Source organism: Notamacropus eugenii, chromosome 1 (assembly GCF_028372415.1).
Source record: "Notamacropus eugenii isolate mMacEug1 chromosome 1, mMacEug1.pri_v2, whole genome shotgun sequence".
NCBI lineage: Eukaryota > Metazoa > Chordata > Mammalia > Diprotodontia > Macropodidae > Notamacropus > Notamacropus eugenii.
In genome coordinates, this window is record NC_092872.1 from 109,649,093 (window position 1) to 109,668,830 (window position 19,738).

Consider the following 19,738-nt stretch of genomic DNA (forward strand, 5'->3'; position numbering starts at 1 on the left):
GTTCAAGTGATGCCAATCACCCACCCTCCCATCTTTTCCTTCACTATAATAGGTTTTTCTAACCTCTTCATGTGAAATAATTTATCCCCTTCTACCTCTCCCTTCCTTATGCACCCCGTGTACTCCTCTTTCTCATCCCTTAATTCCCTCAAATTTACCTTATATCCACACCCTCTGTCTGTGTATATTCCCTCTAGCTGTATTATTAGTGGTATAGTTTGAAAGAATTACAAGTATTATCTACCCATGTAGAGATGTAAACAATTGAGCTCCTTTGAATCCTTTATGTTTTCTTTTCCTCTTTACCCTTTGTAGGCTTCTCTTGGATCTTAATATTGGAGATCAAATTTTTTTTTGTTAAATTCTGGTTTTCTTATGAAAGCTTGAAATTTTTCTATTTCATTGAATGACTATCCTTTCCCTTGAAATATTATGCTTAATTTCACCAGGTAGGTGACTCTCGGTTGTAGTCCTGGCTCCTTTGCCTTCCAGAATATCATGTTCCATGATCTCTGACACTTTAATGTCGCAGCAGCTAAGTCCTGCATAATTCTGATTGTGGTTCCTCAACATTTGAATTGTTTCTCTCTGACTACTTGCAGAGTTTTTTTCTTGACCAGATAGTTTTGTAATTTAACTATAATATTCCTTGGAGTTTTTATTTTAGGATCTCTTTACTGTTTGGTGGATTCTTCCAATGCCCATTTTGCCTTTTGATTTCAGGATATCTGTGCATTTTTCCTTGATAATTTCTTGAAAGACACTGTCCAGGTCCTCCTCAGGGCTGTCCTCCTTAGGGTTTTCAGGTAGTTCAATGATTCTGATATTGTCTCTCCTGAATCTATTTTCCAGGTCAGTTATTTTTCCAATGAGGTATTTTAAATTTTCATGTATTTTTTCATCCTTTTGAATTTGTTTGATTGATTCTTGATATCTCTTTGAGTTAATTAGCTTCCACTTGCTCTATTCTAACTTTTTTATTGTTAAGTCATAAAGAAGTATCAAAATTAAAAAAGCAAAATTACAGTAGACAACATAAGTACTAGGAGAATTGAAGTCCCTCAAAGGGACTAGGCACAGGGAAGAATCAAAGAACATGGGAAGGATAAAGTTAAGTACAACAGTGAACATGTGCTGGAAGATACTAAGGGAGAGAATCTGGTGAAAAGTTTGATCAAAACAGATGCCTAGGTAAAGAAATAATTGGATGAGATTTCTAAAAACCCCAACATGTTGTCCTTGCCATTGGCACTGTCTCTGTCACCTTCTTCAGTTTCTTTTTCATCATCTTTGATCAACTGCAGCTGTTTGTTTGCTTTGTTCTTTCTCAATTTTTTCCAGGCTCTCCAATAATGGATTCACTTTCTGTTTTATCAAGGTCAACTCCTTAATTGTCTGAATTTCGATTTACCAGATTTGGATGAAGAGCCCCACTGTCCACTTTTGGAATTAAAGCCATTTTGACCTCTGTGGGAAGTATTTCCTGATACACATTGGCATGGGGAGGGCATCATTGCATGAGCAGTTGGAGCAAGAGATGGTATACATTGTGGGTAACTGTACATCCTGTCATAATAATCTCACTGAAAATCATAATTCAGGTCAAAGGAAGAGCTGAGTATAGGGGACAGAGAAGGGTGTTCTGGTACTGACCCATACATCTCTGCTGCAGAATGAATGCTTCATACCTGCTTTTCCTGGGTTCACTTTTGACTCTACAGCCAGATTAATATCTAGTACCTGGCCAGCAATCATTCTGCCATCCTCTCCTGCCATAGTAGCACAGGCATTTCACTCATTAATGTACTGAACAAAGGCAAAACCCTTATGAACAGAGCATCCATGATCTTGCCATACTTTGAGAAGATGGCCTCAGCATCAGTCTTTTTAGCAACCAGAGTGTTGAGATTCTCAATGAAGACACAGGACTTCCGAGGTCAATCTTGTTGGTGATATTGCTGGACGTGATGTTTGATGGCAAGGGACAAACAGCCACAAATATAGTTAAAGATAAAAAAACCTCAGTGGTGGGGAGGAGAAAAAGTGGAGATTCTGAATCTCCACTCTCTGATCTAACAGCAGTAAAGAAAGGGATTACTGCTCCAGATAGCCTCTTCAACTGTTACTGATACTTCTTTGTCCAATCTCTGTCACCTCACAAAATGGTACACTTCCCATTTTTTTGGGGGGATTTTGCCCATAGGTGTTTTAACATTATTGTCCTCTTTTAAGCTTATGTCTTGGTCTTCCCTGTCACCATAATAACTTTCTATGGTCAGATTATTTTTTTGTTGTTAACTTTTGCTCATCTTTTTTGCCTTTTCTCTTACTTTTAAATTTGAGCTCTGCTCCTGGGGTGGAAAGGGCACTGTCTAAGGGCTTCTTGTTCCAGGGGCTGCAGGCCATGGCTGTTTACTGGGCTCTGCAATGATGTTGCCCTGAGCTCCATGGGGTGCTCTAATGTTTGTTGCTGTGCTGAGGGGGTGGGAGGTGGCAAGCCCCTCTGGAGGCCATAGGGGTCTGACAGCTTACCTGGTGCTGAACTATGGTCCTAGTACTGGTGTCTGGCTTGTGTTGAGGCTGGTGGGGTGTTTCTGCTTTTCCCCAGGGCTACACGGAGGCACTTGGTGGTCTGGCCACTGGGGGATGTCTGTTTGGCCAGGGCTATGCTGAAGCACATGGGTATTCTTGAAGCCAGAGTCTGACCATTCCCTTGGCTATGCTGAGGCACATGGTGGGGGCTGGGGGAGTGTATTCTTGTTTTGGCATTTGCCTGCTCCACTGCACTGGGGCTCAGATTCTTCCTCTGGCTTGCTGCTGGATGCTTCCTGTCCTGGACTGTGTTGCCCCTTTACCTGAGAGAAACAGATCTTTCTTGTCGATCTTCCAAGTTTCCTGGGCCAAAAGATGATTTCACCCAGTCTTTTTCCTGGTTCTGCTGTTCTAGGATTTGTTTTGGGGTGCTATTTTGTGGTTATTTGGAGGCAAATATGGAAATTACTATTAAGTGATTACTCCAGCATCTTTGAACTCTCCTTTTAGAGGCTTCTGCCATCAAGGACATCCTAAAGTTTCACTTTCTCCATCAGGTGTTCTTCCTCCTCTTTTGGCAACAGGTCTGGGAACACTCAACTCTGTGTAATGTAAGTATTGCTTTAATGATTGATTTTGGCCTATTAACTTTTTTTCTCTTTCTTAATTCTACAATGGGGATAATAATAACATCTTCCTCCCAGGGTCATTGTGAAGTTCAAATGAAATAGTGTTTGTGAGGTGCTTGCCACAGTGCCTGGCATGTAATCGTTGCTTGTTGCGTGCCTTTTGTTCTCAAAGAGGACCATGACATCAGGGAGGTGATGTTCTGACATGCAAGTGAAGTGGATTTAAGTGAGGCAGGGCTCTGCAGAGTCACCAGCCTCACTTTCTCCTCTGGAGCCATCTGGATCCAGTGGCAAGGTGCAGTGATGTTTATTTTTTTTTCTTTCTTCATACTTTCTAGTCATGTTGTATTTAGTCCCTTTTTCATCTTTGTGTTACTTTCTTTGAGTTTTTATGGAAAATGTTAGTGGTTTAAGTTTTTGGGCAGAGAAATTTTTAAAATTATTTGAAGGGCAGTTAGGTGGAACAATGGATAGAATGGTGGCCCTAGGACCAGGGGGACCTGATTTCAAATCCTCCTAAGAAACTTACTAGCTGTGTGACCCTGGGCAAATCACTTAACTCTGGTTTGCCTCCTCCTCCAATAAAATAGAATAATTTGAACATTCTTCATTTTAACAAACTCCAAGGCACACCAATGTTACTTGTTTATGGTAATAAACTCTTATAAGGGAGTGAGGTAGAGACTAGAATAGGGGAAAGAATGCTAAATATACAATTAGAACTGCATTCAAGTATTGGCTCTACTGCCTACTTGCCGTGTAATAGTGGATAAATTACTTGTCCTCCTGAATCTTCAGTCTCCTCATCAGTAAAATGGGGATAGTCACACTTACATTATCTTATAGGTCAATTATAAAGGAGTACTTTATAATCTATAAAACTCTATACAAATATGAACTGCTGTTATAGGCAGTAAATGTTGTTACGTCCATGCTTATTTGATGAGGAAACAGACAAAGACACAAAGATTCTCAACATAAAACGTCTACTATCAAATTGAAGTGACCAGAGAGCAATAGTTATTTTGATAATTCTAATGAAATCCCCAGTGAAAGTTAATAAAAATCAGTGTCACAGCAAATTTTCTAAGTCTCACTGCATAATTTTTCTAACATTGTTTAAGCTATTGTACATTGTTCTCACCATCATCTCTTATATCTCTCTAGGCTGTACAGTTTTCAAAGCTGTACAATTTTTAATTGTTTGTAATCTGAGTAAAGGAGGTATTACCATTTTAAATTGGGAGTCAGGGATAATAACACAAAGGTCCAGAAAGTAAACCCCATGTCTAAGACTTTTTCTACTCTATAGGTTTGCTTTACTAAATTTGCAAACTTACACATACTTTTTAAAACCACACTTACAAAGTGGAATAAGACAGTTTTTACAATGTAAGCAAAATGTCCAATACAGATCTCAGTACTCATGCTAGCTCAATTTACTCCATTCTTAGCACAAATTAGGATGTAAGTCCTTTGAAAGAAAGAACTGTTTGATTTTTTGTTTGTGGATCCTCAGAGCATAGCACCTTCTCTGACACACAGTAGGCACTTCATGAATGGTTGTTGAATTGAATTGAACCAAAAGAGACAAGTCTGAAGTCTGCAGATTAGCCAGAGGTAGTTGTGATGGCTAATCAAACTGAAGGAAGAAAGTGGAGGAAGCAATAATGTTTAGAATTGGACTTATATTTGCCTAAAGATAAATTTATAATTTACTCATAAGCAGGGAGTGGCACTAATTTCTGTGTTTTCATTAAAGTGTGGTTAAAGTTCATATTTTGCAATGTATAATCTCAATGTGACTGGACAAATTCCACTGTGAATTATTAGATAGCCTATTGTGTACCTTTTGATTGCTACATCTTCATTTTTTAAAAAACTATCTGATCACATGCTTAAAAATTCTCTCCCTCCCTCTCAACCTTCCCCCACCTACTGGGAAGGCAAGCAATATGATATAATTTTACGTGTGAAATCATGAAAGCATATTTCCACATTAGGTGGACTTTAGAAAAAAAATCAAGAAAAATAAAGTGAGAAAATTATACTTCAATTTGCACTCAGAGTTCATCATTTGTTTCTTGGGAGGAGGATAGCACTTTTTTTCAGCACAAGTCCTTTGGAATTGCTTTGGATCATTGTATTGATCAGAGTGACCTTCATTACAACATTGCTGTTATGATGCACAATGATCTCCTAGTTCTTCTCACTTCAGTTTGCACCAGTTCATATAGGTCTTTCCATGTTACTCTGAAATCACCCCTCTTGTCAGTTACTCTGTGTGAAGGAGGTAATAGTACTCCATTGCAATCAAAGTCCACAGACTTGTTTAGACATTTCTCAAGTGATGATCATCTTCATGATTTCTAATCCTTTTCCATCATAAAAAGAGTAGCTATAATTTTTTTTTGTATCTTTAGGTGCTTTTCCTTTTTCTTTGATTTCTTTGGAATATAGACCTAGTAGTGGTATTGCTGGTTGAAAGGGTATGCACAGTTTTATAGACCTTTGGGCATGCTTCCAAGTTGTTCTCTAGAATGCATGGACAAGTTCACTGCTCCACCAACAATTCATTAGTGTATCTGTTTTATTCTCATCCTCTTCAGCAGTGATTTTTTCTGACAGGTGTTACCTCAGAGTTGTTTTAATTTGTATTTCTCTAATTAATAGTGATTTATAATATTTTTTCCATCTAACTTTGATTTCTTCTTCTAAAAACTTTCTGTTGATATCATTTGACCATTTATCAATCGGAAAATGGCTCTTGTTTTTATAAATTTGTCACAGTCCAACACTTAGTATGTATTTGAGAAATGAGGTCTTTATCAGAGAAATTTCCTATTTTTTGATATTACTTTATTGTCTGACTTTCTTTCAATTAGGTCTAGTTATGCTTTTGCTTTGCCTGAGATCATGTTTGCTACCCCTGCCATTTTTACTTTGTCTGAAGTGACCCACCATTTTTAAAGCACATTAGAACTTATCTAAACTGGAAGAGCAAGTATGATATATGTAACCATTTTTTGACTTTTTAGCTTAGGCTAATACATAAAGGTTCCTATTTCTGTGGTGTAACTCTATTGAAAGGGAACACTAGTAACATTTAAACATCCTACAGGCAAAAAACACTAGCATCATTTGAAAAACCTGCTGGTGGGAGCCCTGGGGCTGTCCCTCTCCCAAAAAGCATACCTAAGAGAGTAAACTGCCCAGGCTTCAACATCCCAGGGCAGCTCTTTATTTGAAGATGGACCAGCACAGATGGTACATGAGAAGAAAGCTCCTTGTCACCCAGTCAGTGTGATCATCTCCCTCTTCTTCCTACTTGAATCTTCCTCTCTTCCCCCCATCTTCTGTGATCACTGTGTGTGTGTGTGTGTGTGTGTGTGTGTGTGTACTTAGCTGTGCCACTGGACTGGATTGCTCAGTCATTCCCATCCCTGAAATTCCCCTTGCAAATCTAATAAACAGTTGTAATGATAGGCATTCTAGGTGTCTCTCCTTCCTTGCAGAATCTGAACCCATTAGACTTGGCCTTTTCTGTGGCCTAATCCTTTTACAGAGCTACAAAGTGAAAATTTGCTTTCTCTTCTGCTGTGACAGTGATAGGACCCAGTGCCAGGCATACTATAGGACTGTGTGCTCATTTTTTATACAAGTCTTCTCTCTCCTTACTTCTTTTATAGAGGAATAACAGGTTACAGTTACCCAAGGGGATCAAACAGAGATTATTGGTACATGTATTAGAAAGAGCTCATGGAATAGTTCCTACCTGTATGCCAACAGGTTATATGCATGGATGGTGAGGATGAAGCATAAAGTAGTTTCATTTACTTGCTTCCTTAGGAGCTGTTGTCTTTAGTCGTCTAGCAATCATGTAGTCTGGGAACCTGGTGTACAAATTATGGTCAGGCATATATATATATGTACACACACACACACATATATATGTATATATACATGCACATACACATAGTTAAAGTTGTCTGAACAATTCTGAAAAGAACATCTACCTAATGTGGGACTTAGAGCATTCATATTATGTTTAATGAAAAGGCACTGTGATATAGTAGAAACAGGTAGGTAACTCAGCAGATGGAGTTAGGAGATTCATTTTCTTGAATTTAAATGTGACTTCAGGCACTTATTAGCTGAATGATCCTGGGCAAGTCACTTAACCCATTTTGTCTGAGTTTTCTCATCTGCAAAATGAGCTAGAGAAAGAAATGGAAACAACTCCATTGTTTTTGCTGAGAAAACCCCCAAAGGGGTTACAAAGAGTTGAACACAACTGAAACAACTAAACAACAACAACTGTTGGTTGAGATAAGTTGGAACTGAGAAACGAAAAATCGCAGAGATTTGATGTTTAAGAACAGACTTACACTGTGGTCATGGGTTTATGTGAGTCACGTGGACTGTTCAGATTCAGGGGAGGAGAGGCTGACTCTCTAGAAACCCTGAGTTCTTTTACTGACTGGAGATGCTTCAACTGCAAGGGTAGTTTTATAAGTCTGATATGACTGTATATATTCCTGGAAGAGATGAGGGTGACAGTACTGTTATTACTGCTACTATTATTATTAGTAGGACTCTAGTTCATCAAGTAATTATCAGCAAATTCTCCATTTCTCTAGATGTAATGGAGACATGGCCATTATGCCTAGAAAGCTGAAGAGCATAGAAATAGGAACAGCCAAAGAAATCCCTGTTCAAAAGGGTATAAATACTCTCAGAGAGCTGGCTCATTTCTAGTCAAAGTTGTATCCATGTTTGATAATTTCTCTTTGATTAAGATTAGGAATTACTCTGACTCCCTAGTCTAGCCACATATGTAAACACTACAGAGTTTAGTGGGAGCTATTCCCGAGCCAAGGAGCCAAGATTGTCTTGACACAGTGCTACTTTAGCAGTTTTATGGCAATTAAGAACACATATGTTAGAATATCATATGTGGTTACAGTTTTCAAAATGTGCCTCAGGCTTTTGGCACTTTTTTTTCTGGAGTTGTTTTTAGAAACTCTTCATACAATTTGTCAAATCAAGATTCTTGATAAACATATCTGATTTTGCTGAGAAATCTGTTGCTAGCAGTCAAAACACTGGGCACTTTTTCTTCCTTAATTCAGAGTATATCAGGAGAGTTTCCCATCATCCTAAATAGGTCTATTTTTTCTCTATTTTAAAAATGGCAGCTCTTTTGCACTTTTCCAGAAGTGGTTTCCATACTACTTGAAATCAGGATGTGGTCCAGAGTTAATGACATGAGGAAGCACTTTGCTCCTTATATCGCCAAATTGGTTTTCCAAACCTCATATGGACTTGTCTTATGCTGTGTCATAGACCATGACTTTGTACTTCTGTCTCCACTTCCTCTCCAGGCCTTCCTCTGGTTTATGGTCCTCATAACTCATCTTGTTCCTCCAATTCTATCACTTGGTAGCTGTCAAAAGAACTCTGTGCAGTTTTTGCCTCCTGATACAGCCTCACATATCTTGACTCTATTTCAGTCTGAAGTATTTATTCTTTGAGTTGTCTCTCTCCTATAATTTTCTTTAACTTTCTCCTTTCACAATCACCCCCCCCCCCCCATAAAGCAACCTAGTTATTCTGTGCTTAAAAACAAATAAAACCCCACAGGAGGTTTATGACCACATTGTTTCACACAACAGTAACAAAAATTTAATAAGCATCTACCTTGTGCCACGTGTTGCAAATGTATCTTGATAAAGTAGGAGTGGGTTTTATGACCCCAGAGACTTGAGGTATCTAGAAATTTCTAATCATAGGGTTTTGTGCAAGAGCTCTCTTCTAAATTCTGTTAAAGCATTTAGTCTCATTTAAATTCCATTAATCTATCTACAATTATGTGACTCATCTAGGTTGAGGTTGTAAAACCTGGGTGGGTTGAGATACTATAGATCTTATTCATAGCTAGCTCTCAAGTAGTCCTTGTGTAGCTTGGTGAGGGTAAGGGGGAGGGAATGAAGGGAAGGCAAGTAGTGACAAAAGGGGCCTCAAGAGAATAGCTCTAAGCCAGTGTGGGGTCTCCAAAATTATCCCCTTTGCTGCAAGTTCATGGTTTTGCTAATTCCACAAATTGTTACCTATAGATATCTAAGGGTTTAAAGAGCACAGTATTTACTTGCAAGGCCCACCTCAGCTAAATCTTCTAAACTTAGAGTAAATGCCTACCTGCTGAAGATTAATGACTCAGCTTCTCAATTTTTTTTAAAAGTAGAGCATATCTAATTTTTAGTTATTATTAAAGCAGAAAGTCTAAGACAAGTCTAGAAATAATTCAGAGGAGATGGATAACTTTGTACAACTATGAAAAGTACAAAAGTCCTCTCACAATTCATTAGGTGTAAAAGAAATTACTTGGACTTCCAAATCTTATGGTTGCTTTCTCTGCTGTTAACAATTTGGGTCTTCTCTCCATTCATACCGCCATCCCTTATTCAGACCCTCATCTCCCTTGCTTGAACTACAGGAATGTACCCTTCTCATTGGATTCTGCCTCACGTCTCTCTACTGTAATCCACACAAATCCAAAATGTTATTCTTAAAGAATAGATCTGACCATATAAGCCTCTCTTCTCCCAGTTTAATAAAGGCTAATGTCTCCTTTTTACTTTTAGGATCAAATGTAAACTCTGTTTGATATTTAAAACTCTTCACAATATGGACCCTTCCAACCCCATTAGTCTTTTAACACATCACTCTCCTCTGTGTACTCTGTGGTCCAGCAATACTAACCTATCATCTGTTCCTCACACATTATACTCTCTGCCTTCTATACTCAGTGCCTGCACACTGGCTATCTCTCATGTCAGGAATGTTTTCCCTCTTAAGACCCAGTTCAAGTATTATCTCCTTTAAGTGACCTTTCCTGCTCTCTTCAGCGACTAGTGCTTCCCACTAAAGGCTACCTTCCAACTACTCTATATTTTTCTTGTCATGTGTTGATTTATTTGTCTATTGTCTCCCTCGTTAGAATGTAAGCTCCTTGAGAGCAGGAAATATTTTTCTTCTTTATTTACCCAGTTCTTACCATAGTGGTTGGCACACAATAAGAGCTAAATGAATGCTTATTGATTGATTGATTACCCTTGGTTTGATGGGAAGACTAGAGATTTTGTTCATATTTAAACTCACCTAGGGCAAGGTATCTCTTCTGATAGAATTATATGACCACAAGTTTTGGTTACATTACGCATTCAAATGTTAGTATTTCAGAAACTTTCATTCCTTTTCCCATCTATGCAAATAATCATTTACTTATCTTTTGGCAGGGAACAATATACACATAATTAGAAAAGCACTGAATTCTTTGATGATACTGCAAGTAATAAGAAAAAAACCACAAAATAGTTATTTAGGGCATATTTTTTAAATCATACCACGTACCAGTTGAAACATTTCATTTAGACTCTTAAATAGGCTTTTAGCCTACAAAGCATTTCACTGTATTGCATATATTTATGTTTCTTATGAAAAGACTAATGAACTAGGGACAGGTGAACTAGATTCACATTACTGCTCCACAATCTTTAAGCCAATGTAGTGGATAGAGTCCTAGTCCTGGAGTCAGGAAGACCTGAGTTCAAATTCAGCCTCAGATACTGTGTGACCTTAGGTAAGTCACTTAACCCTGTTTGCCTCAATTTACTTACCTGTAAAATGAGCTAGAGGAAGAAATGGCAAACCTCTCTAGTATCTCTGCTAAGAAAGCTCTAAATGGGTTCATGAAGAGTCAGATATGACTACTAAACCAGTAACTTTCTTGGAGCTAAATGTGTTACTCTTGAAGATGAGATCTTTAAAGATGAAAGTCTAAATAGCTTTTGGACTATTAGAGCTCCCACATTCTAGTTCTAGTAAGAAAAGTGTTAGTTTGATGTCTTTTATGAAAACTTTTAGGGCTTGGCTGGCTGCCTGGCTTTATCCCAGGACGTTCATTAGTCAGTGATAAAAGCTTCCTTTTGCTTTTCAGTCCAGAGCAACAGAGTGCTGCCGTTCTCCCAATAGCCCTTTGTTCACAGTTTCTTTATTTACCTGATTTGTGAATACAGTGCAATGAAACTGGTGATCTCTTGGGGTTTCTCTCCCTTGTTTCTTGTTTTCTTGGAGCAGTCTGTAGATAGGTTACTTTATCTTTATGGAGGCCCAGTGGCTGCTCCTCATACCTCTCTTTTATTTGGATGGCTCCTAAAAGTCTCTAGGATATAGTTAAAGAAACCAATAGTTTCCAGATAGTTGTTTAACTGGTATCACTTTTGGGTTAAGTAGGTTATTGAGCTGTTGGGGGAAATTTTCATAAAAACCAATTATAGAGGTAAATTAAGAAGATAATGGGGTGTTGGGGAGAGGGGAGAAGATCAGGTTAGATTCCTTTTCTTATCTATTCTTCCATTGTACATTAGAAAGAGACTTCAGGTTGAACATTTCCTTACATAGTACCAGGGTTTCATAAGCTAATATAACATAAACTAAATTCAGAAAATGGAAGTATCAGGAATCACTCAATAAATCACTAACCTAAAGATATCAGACCATGAGTGATAATCATTTAAGAAGCTATGTTTCTGCATTGAAACTGGACTCAAAAGAATGCTTTTGTGCAGGGAAATTAATATGAAGTAGAACTGGGGAAGGAAAAGGGGATATGGGAACTAACAAATAAATTTTGACATCGTGAAAAAGTTTTAAGCTTTATGCCCAAAGCAGCTTTGCACGTTTTTCACAGATTATTAGGTCTAGAAATCCTGGGAATGTGGCAAAATGAGAGATATCCTTGAGCTCAGCTTTCCATTTACTCCCAAACCAGTAGAGTGCAGCAAAATCAGCAATGACAAGGAGAGGAAAATGAAGAGAACTCACTATAATGTAATAATTACAGAAAAAAATTATCTGAAAAACAGCTATTCAGATCATTGATCCTGTTCTTTTCTTCCCACCTCTTATTGGTGCCTACTTAGGATCATCCCTTCTGAGTCGCAATTTTAGGCACTGATTTAGTCAATAAAATTAACCCTTTGGCAGTATCCCACAGGGATCTTTTCTTTCTGCCTTCTCTTTCCTTCGGGGTAGATAGAGGTCCCATTCATTATTCCTATGACTTCTTCTTCCAGGTTACCTTCCTCTACCACAGCTGGCAGTCATGAAGGCCTGGGGCCATCCCAACTGGCTATTTAGATATCAGTTTTCAAAGTTAAGCCCTTGTCAATCTAGGGTGGAGTGAGTGGAATTTGTTACTAGAGCGTATAGAGACCTATGAATCAGACTCTCTTCAGTTTTCAAGGGGAAGGAAAAGGGACAGCTGCTGTATGAGTGTGTAGTTTAGGGAACAAAATTGCAGAGGAGGGAAAGGTCCAGAATTATATTGCTAATTACATCTATTTAGTACTGTGTAAGGGGAAAAGGAAGAAAGAAGTGGAAAAGGTAGAGTAAAGGCCTAATTGCATAGGCTTCTCATAGTTCTGTTTTGATCTGGGTAACTCATGCTAATCTATTTCTACCAGCCCTTGTGGTTGTCATAGGCAATAAAGTCAGTCTCAGATAGAGGATGGAGCTCAAAAGAGTGAGTCCCTAAAGTTATAGGGACTCCTGAGAGCCTTTCTGCTGTCTCTAATCTCATGAAGGTCACAGACATCCAATCCCAGGGCTCTGAGAGAACATGATATAGAGATCAAAGGCTGGGGAGAGGCATAACAGTGATCGTCCTACCAAAGGTGAAGAAGGACTGTCCATAAGAGGCACGTTTACAACAAAAACATAATGGGAAGATCAGCAGAGTGATGGACAAAGTCAGATAAAAGCTGATTAAGGAGGAAAAGTGGTTGAATGTTATAAAAAAAGCTATCTCAGTAAACAAATACCTGGGGACAAAAGAAATTGAATCAGTGTCCCTGAAGCGAATGTGAAGATGGTATTATTATATTTTCTTCAAGTCCCCTAGAAAAGTTAATGTGGTAATTCTTAGCCTCTTAAGGATGGTTTTGAAGAAACATTAAAAATAAAGACAGAAATTAGAGTGCTTAAAGAAGAAATCAGTAAGCATAGCAAAAGGCTGGAGAATTTATAGCAACAGAGACACCCTCTGTGGTAGTTTTTCTTCCCCTGCCTATCTTTGCTTAATGTTTTATTTTCCCCCAATTACATGTAAAAACATTTTTAACATTCATTTTTAAAATTTTGAGTTCCAAATTCTCTCCCTCCTCCCTCCCATCTCTTCTCATTGAGAGGGCAAGCAATTTGATATGTCATACATGTGTAATCATGCAAAACATTTCCATAACAGTCAGGCTGCACAAGGAAACATAGACAAAAAAAATACCCTCAAGAAAAATAAGGAAAGCAAAAAAAAGTAATTTTATATTATAATATAATTTATATAAAGTGATAATATAAAGTAATTTATATTCAGACACCATCAATTCTTTATCTGGGAAGGGATAGCATTTTTCATCATAAGTCCTTTCAGAATTGTATTGGTTTACTATATTGCTGAGAATAGGTAGGTCATTCACAGTTGATGACCTTACAATATTGCTGTTACTTTGTACATTTCACTTTGCATCAGCTTGTCTTTCTAGGTTTTTCCAAGAACATCCTGCTCATCATTTCTTATAGCACAATAGTAATTCATCATAATCACATGCCATAATTTGTTCAGTCATTCCCAAAATGATGGACATCCCTTAAATCTTTGCCACCAGAAAAAAAACTGCTATAAATAAATTTTATACACATAAGTCCTTTTCCTTTTTATTTCTTTTGGAATATAAACCTAATAGTGGTATTGCTAGGTAAAAGGGTATGCATGATTTGATGGCCCTGTGGGTTTAGTTCCAAATTGCTCTACAGAATAGAATGGTTGAATCAGTTCACAAATCCACCTACAGTGTATTAATGTCTTGTTTTTTTCACACGTCCCCTCCAACATTTGTCATTTTTTATTTTCTGTCCTATTACTCAATCTAATAGGTATGAGGTAGTACCTCAGAAGTATTTTAATTTGCATTTCTCCAATCAATAGTGAGTTAGGACATTTTTTCATATGGCTGTAGATAACTTTTGATTACTTCATCTGAAAACTGTTCATATCTTTTGATCATTTGTCAATTTGAGAATGGCTTTTATTTTTATAAATTTGACTCAGCACTATATGTTTGAGAAATAGTACAAAATTATTTGTTTATTATAAATAAAGGAAAAATATAATATGATTCTGCAAAACAATGGGCTTCATTAATTAAATTCAGAAAATGGAAATATTAGGATCATCTTAATAAACCACAAATCAAATGATATCAGACCATGAGTGATGATCATTTGAGAAGCTGGGTTGTTAATCTTTATGTTATGTTTATTTTAAACATAAAAATTTGAATGTTCCGTAAAAGGGAGGAATTTAAATCTTCCCTTTAAAAGGAAATTCAGATTAATAAAACAGAAAAATGTTAAATGACTTCAGATGGCACTGAAAAGTTAGAAAATAAAATATTTGTTTTTTGTGTGTCCAAAAAGCCAGATTGGGGGTATGACTTTTTGTGTGTCAATTGATTTTCATTTTAAAAACATTGTATATTAAAAGATATTGAGAAGATCAAGAGAGTATCAATGGGCTAAATAATTTAGGGATTGAAAGATATAATGAGAAAAATGAGTAGAATATCTAGAAGAAATGATTTAAAATATTAGGTTAAAAGTATCATTCTCTCATTAGTAAATCAACATTATTGGGAAATTTATATAAGGGAACTCCTCTCCTATAAGGAGATGAGAAAATGTAATAGTGGGTATAGGAAAAGAATGGCCAAGACTTGAGAAGAGGGATGAACAGAGGGTTTGAGTTGATGGAATATCAGGGACCGAGTCACAGAAGGAAGAGTGCATACATCTAGCAACAAGGTAATGATAAAGGTGCATTTTGATGTGATTCCACAGAGATGGGAAAAGTTGAGACAAGGTTTTTCAATGAACTCTTTTGTTGAGGAATAGATATTTCAGCTCAAATAGATTTGTGTATGTTGGGTATCATGGTATGGACTTCCAAAAGCAGGGGGGAAGTGACTGAGACTACAGCAGAGGGGAGGGACATGCTGAACAGAGGGTCTTAAGGTCAAAGGAAAGATGGTAGGACATCATAATGAATAAACAATAAAATAAAGGACAGAGAACAGGATGAAGCACCTTGCACTAGGGTTACAGAACATGTTCCACTACACTCTACTGCCTCTTTTGAGAAATGGCATTCTTGGGAAAAGATTCTAGAATATCATACAAGAGGAAAGGAATAAAAAAAGAGATAGAATGAAAATACTTCCTGGAAATTAATTAATGCCACTTAAGTGGAAAAATGGTTTAAGTGGTAGTTGTGGGTGGGGAAGATTCGGTAAGATACTCCTCTCTGAATAAGCAATAAGAAGAGTAAACTAAATGGGAGGGGAAGAAAGAGGGGAGGAAGAGAGAGAGGAAAGAGAGAGAGAGAGAGAGAGAGAGACAGACAGACAGACAGATAGACAGAGAGACAGAGAGACAGACAGAAAGAGACAAAGAGAGAGACAGAGAAAGAGAGAAGAGAGAGACAGAGACAGAGACAGAGAGACAGAGAGACAGACAGAGACAGAGAGAGAAGAGAGAGAGACAGAGAGAGACAGAGACAGAGAAAGACAGAAGACAGAGAGACAGACAGTGAGAGAGACAGACAGAGATACAGACAGACAGAGACAGAGGCACAGACACAGACAGACAGACAGAGACAGAGAGACAGAGACAGAGAGAGACAGAGACAGAGAAAGAGAGACAGAGAGACACAGAGGCAGAGAGAGACAGAGGCACAGACATAGAGAGACAGAGAGAGACAGACAGAGACAGAGAGAGATAGACAGAGACAGAAAGAGAGAGTCAGAGACACAGAGAGAGACAGAGGTACAGACAGTGAGAGAGACAGCAACAAAGACAGAGAGACAGAGACAGAGGCACAGACAGAGAGAGACAGACAGACAGAGACAGAGAGACAGACAGAGATACAAAGACAGAGAAACAGAGGGAGACAGAGGCACAGACAGAGAGAGAGAGACAAGGAGAGAGAGAGAGAGAAAGAGAGAGAGAGAGAGAGAGAGAGAGAGAGAGAGAGAGAGAGAGAGAGAGAGAGAGAGAGAGAGAGAGAGAGAGAGAGAATAATACTAAGGAGAGGGAAAGGAAACAAGCATTTTATTAAATGTCTGCTGTGTGACAGGCACTGACTGTGCTAAGGGCTTCACTGTGACAAGTGTTTTAATCCTCACAAGCACCTGTGAGATAGGTGCTGTTATTATTCTCACAGAGGGAACTCTGGTCCTTAAATCAAGAAGACTTGAATTCAAATCTGTCTTCAAACACTTACTAGCTGTGTGACTTTGGGCAATTCACTTAACCTTTTTCTGCCTGAATTTCTTTATATTTAAGGGTTGTTATGAGGATCAAATGATATAATATCTATAAAATGCTTAGCACAGTGTAGGATTTAATAGATGTCTTTTTCCTTCCTTCACAATTTTACTTTTGAGGAAATTGAGGCAGAAAGCAGTTAAGCTATTTATCTAGGGTCAGAAACTAGTAAATGTCTGAAGACATTTTTGAACTCAGGTCTTCTCACTTCAGGCTCAGCCCTCTATCCACACTGCATCACCTAAGTTGTCTTGTGCCTAATGGAAGGGAAGATGAGATGGGAGAGGAGAGCAGTAGTGTAAAGAAAGCAAAACAAAAAAATAAGGAAAATATGTATGCATATACGATGTATATGCATGTATATGAACATATATGTATAATACACATATTTATTAACTTATGTTTGCATGCGTGCATTTCATGAAAAGCCCCCACAAACAAAAATTGTAATCTAAAATATTAATGAATCCCCCAATAAAAAGAATAAACATGGAAGAATGGAGGGGAAAAATGCTATACACAGTAAGAACAGGTTCAAAATGAAAAATGAGTGATTGGGACAAAATCTACAAGCTTCAGGTGACTCCAAAAAAGTTGAAGTTGCAATAATGATTTCTGATGAATATACGATGGAAATTTTCTTTGCTTCCTCTTTAACCTTTGGGAGAGGAGAATTTGGTTTTTTTGCGGGGAATGACATATATTATTTATTTTTGAAAGGTTGAGCAAATATGCACAATTAACTCCTGGGCTTGTGTGCAGATGGTCAGCATCCCTGCAAAACATCTATAAAAGAGAATTGCATTTGGAAGATATTTTTCCCCAAGGTTGATATCTTTTGACCCTACTTCTAGAACTCAGTTCACAAACTACACACTGAAGTCATGAATTCCCCAATTCTTTCACTTGCTTGTACTATCAGATTTTCCCCCCCACTGTACTTGAAGGTTGCTTGCTCTTTAGATTAAGATAGTGCAAACTCTCAGTTACACTCTTCTCATCCCCCTACACAAAGTAACTTCTGTGACAGTGGTCTTTGCTGGCAATTTCTTAGGGCTACATTCAGATGTATAAAAGAGTTTGGAGGGGCCTTTTGTTGTGGGTAGTATCGTGTATCTGATTGCCCTCACAGAATGTGACCTATCTCTAGTATTGCTTATCAGCACTCTAACTTATAGTTTTAGAAAACTGCCTGAAAGATTAAAGGACTTTTTCATGGTTACACAACTAATATATGCCAGAAGCAGAACCTGAACCAAGTCTTCCCGACTTCAAGGCCTGCCCTCTTAATCCTAGCCTGTGGTATTCTAAATGGCTTTTGCCTCCTTCCCTTGGTTAGCAATGGTGGCTAATAGCTTTGATTATAGGTTAAAGAAGAGTCACCTTTCCCTTAAGGAGATATTTTCTGGTTACTGAATTTCTAGTAGAAACTGATGCTACAGATTGAGAGTCACTATAAAAGTACCAATAGATGGTACCTGAAGCTTTGGGAGTGAATGAGGTTGCCAAAGGAGTCAGTGCAGAGACTAGGTGAGGACTATAGATGCATCCTTGGGGAAGACCCAGCTAAAGGTCTTAAGAAGACAATAGGGAGCCAGTGGGGGGAGAGAGTGATCAGAGAAGCAGGAAAGATGGAAGAGAATGAATGTCTTTAAATTCAAGGAAGTAGAGAGGAGAGCATAGTGAATATTGTCAAAAGCTGCAGAGAGGTCAAGGAAAATGAGAATTCTGACATTCCTAGGATCATTAAGAGGGAGTGGCAGGTAACATTACATTTGATATTAACAGTTTTTCTGCCAGGGTAGAGAAGTAAGTGGTCGCAAAGGGTTAGAGAGGGAGAGGTAATTTGTTGTAGACAACTTGATACTGCCTGCAGTAGTCAAGACAACCCAGAATCTTTTTCCAAGTTATGTCTGTGTTTAAGCTCCCAGATCATACTATGATTCTTCCTTTTGCTTTATTGGTTTTTTATTGCTTTAAGTTACCCTGAATGAGAGATATACTTTTTTATCTGACCCAATACAGAATTCCTCTGGATTTCAGACCATCTTGCCTTGGTTCAGCCATTGTTTCTTTTGCCTTATCCCTCCTTGAAATCTCTGGATTCCCCAACCTTGCCTTTGATCTTGTTCTTTCTGTCCTTTTTAATCTGCCTGAAGAATCTTCACTCTCTGGTTGTTAAAGCTGGCACAACTCATTGATTTAGCTCAGTTTTTCAGCTAAACTAATATTTTGGTGTAGTTTCTTTAGTTTCAATGTGGTCTCAATATGGCATTATCTTTTGGCAACTAGAGTGTGATCTTGGATCCACAGGTGCTATCTTTTCCTGAAACCTACTCCCTTTGATTACAGGAAGTAAATGACTTATTTCTTCCTGTTTCAAAATCTGAACTCTTTTTGGGGTTAACTCACTAAATGTTTCCTGCCTAAGGGAAGCCTCCAGTTCTCAGAGAGCTATGAACTCAAAGAATGATCAAGTCATTTCTGGCCCAGCCTGCCAGCTTTACTCTCTGACCAAGATCCACTTTGAAGATTTGCTGCTCCAGTTCCTTTCTCCTTTAGCTCTTTCCCACATTTACTTCACCCTGCCCCAGTTACCAAAGGGGAGCTGTCTTTCAGAACACTATTCTAATTTTTAATATAAAAATACTTCACACTTTTTTAGGGTCCAACTGGAAATAAATTAATTTTGAGTCAGAGAACTTGGGATAAGATTCTGTCTGTGCTATTACAAGTGTGATCATAGGCAGTCATTTCCTCTCTATGATCCTCAATTTCCTCCTTTTAAAAAAAAGGGTATTGAATGGAGCCTTTTCCAGCTCTCGTGTCTTGAAGGAAACTCTAACTCCTAACATATGTCTTTTTTGTGCATTCTCTTTCCTCCATTCCGCTCCCCCCTCCCCCATTTTGTTCTCCTGTGAGCTCTTTGAGGGCAGGAACTCTTGACTTTGTGTCTAAATAGGTGCTTGTTAGTCACTTAATAAATCTTATTGACTTGAGCCATTTCACCCTCATTCTGTCCAATGGTATGGTAACATATGGTTTGTCCTATCAATTTGTTCTCCTGGTTCTGATAACTTTATTCTGCATTATTTTATAGGATTCTCTAAGTCATCTTTTTCATAATTTTTATGGTA

General features: G+C 38.0%; 1 long non-coding RNA gene and 1 pseudogene across 1 annotated transcript in view; one reads left to right on the forward strand and one right to left on the reverse strand.

Annotated features, from left to right (window-relative positions):
• Positions 1-19,738, forward strand: part of LOC140505772 (uncharacterized) — a 181,936-nt gene that overhangs the window by 53,884 nt on the left and 108,314 nt on the right. The gene's annotated exons all lie outside the window — the stretch shown is intronic.
• Positions 1,188-2,680, reverse strand: LOC140529048 (heterogeneous nuclear ribonucleoprotein C pseudogene; annotated as a pseudogene).